Here is a 2,196-nt window from a genome sequence, read left to right on the forward strand (position 1 = left end):
CTCCTTCCTCAGGTGAATGAAGAGGTATGTTCCAGAAACATATATATAGACAGATTCAAAGATGCCAGACAATCTTTACAGATCCAGAGATGGGGTAACCCCGGGTTAAAGGGGGTTGAATTGTGTCACAATTCACTTCACACAATTCACACCTCTTTAACCTGGGGTTACCCCATGTCTCGATCTGTAAAGATTTAATGAAATGAAAAAAATGAAATGAAAATCGCTTATTGTCGCAAGAAGGCTTCAATGAAGTTACTGTGAAAAACCCCTAGTCGCCACATTCCGGCGCCTGTTCGGGGAGGCTGGTACGGGATCATCTGCTAATGCTCACATTCTAAGCATTGTCTGACATCTTTGAATTTGTCTATATATATGTTTCTGCAACATACCTCTACATTCACCTGAGGAAGGTGCAGTGCTCCGAAAGCTAGTGACATCGAAACAAAACTGTTGGACTTTAACCTGGTGTTGTAAGTCCCTCTGTGGTGAATGAAGGGTCCCTCTCACCGACAGCCAAGTCACTTTTCCCGGTGAATCTTTACACACTGACAAACTGGGAATGGAGACATTCTTTCTGAAATGGATTTCCTGTTTGTAGTAAGCTGGTTTCTGATTGGTGGAAAATCCTAAATCCGATTGGTCTGTTGTTATATCCAATCAAATAAACAGAACATAACTGGCTGTCCTCATTCTCACAATGTCCAATCACAATCATTCCTTTCCCCATTCCTCATTAGCATAGATGTGAGGCTCTGTCTATTTAATCAGCGCTCGGAAGGGGTTTGCTTTATTTCTGGGTGAAATTGACGATGGCTGACGAGAAGAAACCAACATCGAAACCAGCTTCCAAGAAGGGAGCCAAGAAAGTCATTAAGAAACCGGCAGTAAAGGGCGGCAAGAAGCGGCGAAGGTCGAGGAAGGAGAGTTACTCCATCTACATCTACAAAGTGATGAAGCAGGTTCACCCCGACACTGGCATCTCCTCCAAGGCCATGAGCATCATGAATTCGTTCGTCAGCGATATTTTCGAGCGCATCGCGGGTGAGGCTTCCCGCCTGGCCCATTACAACAAGCGCAGAACCATCAGCTCCCGGGAGATCCAGACCGCCGTGCGCCTGCTGCTGCCCGGGGAACTGGCCAAGCACGCCGTGTCGGAAGGGACAAAGGCGGTGACCAAGTACACCAGCTCCAAGTAAAACTCCACAATGGACTCAAAACCACCCCAAACACAACGGCTCTTTTAAGAGCCACCCACAATCTCTGTGAAAAAGCTGCACCATCTTTTCCCGCATTGACTTGATGAGAAAACTCTTTGTGGAGGATAGAGATTTGTCCCGTTCCAGAATGTTGTGAATGTGGCTTCATACCCGCCCGTCACAGACCGTTTCACACAGAAGAGACAATCAAACAGAATTGAGAGCGGATTTTAAACCCAGTCTGGCATTTGTGACGGACAATGAGGAGAAACACAATTTCAGGAGGGAATTATTTAAATTTAATGGTCCCTATATTCAGAGTTTAACAACTGGTGAGTTAAATTCATAAGGAAATTATTATTTTTTCTCTCGGGTGATGTGTTTCCCGCTCTCGGGACACAGTAAAGGCGGGAATGAAGAGGTTATTTTCGCGCTGATCTGTTTATTCCGCAATTTTCCCAGGGACGGAATCATCAAGATTTGAGCACACACAGGACCTGAGTCCATTGCAGCGCTTTAAGATCTGCCTCTCCCCGGCCCTCCCTATTCTCCGGACACAAAGCTGCCTGTTCCACCGGCTGGATAGAGTCGGGGATTCTCTCCACACTTCCCAGTGTAACATTCCCGGCCGCTTTCAGGAGAGGCTCAGAAATCAGCCCTTTCTCCCTGTCCCTGTGAAGCCTGTGTGAAGGAGTTGGTTGGTAATCTGTTTCTGCTTTTGCAGTGAGCTGAGATTTGCTCCGTTTTAAATTGCTGAACGGGGTCTTATTACCGCCGGTTACAGATAAGAGATTGACAAATTAAAACTGTTCCGAAAATAGCGCCCGGATTCTGGGATGGAAAAATCAATAAACAGATCACCAAGTGGGAGATTCAAATAGTTTCCTGAACATTGAGCCGTTCCGTTATTTGGGATTTTCCTGCACTGAAATTGGCGGGAGTTTCGAATTTGAAAATGTCAGCCAATCAAAACCTCCACATTCTGCTCCCTGGCCTG

Source organism: Scyliorhinus torazame, chromosome 24 (genome assembly GCF_047496885.1).
Source record: "Scyliorhinus torazame isolate Kashiwa2021f chromosome 24, sScyTor2.1, whole genome shotgun sequence".
Classification (NCBI taxonomy): domain Eukaryota; kingdom Metazoa; phylum Chordata; class Chondrichthyes; order Carcharhiniformes; family Scyliorhinidae; genus Scyliorhinus; species Scyliorhinus torazame.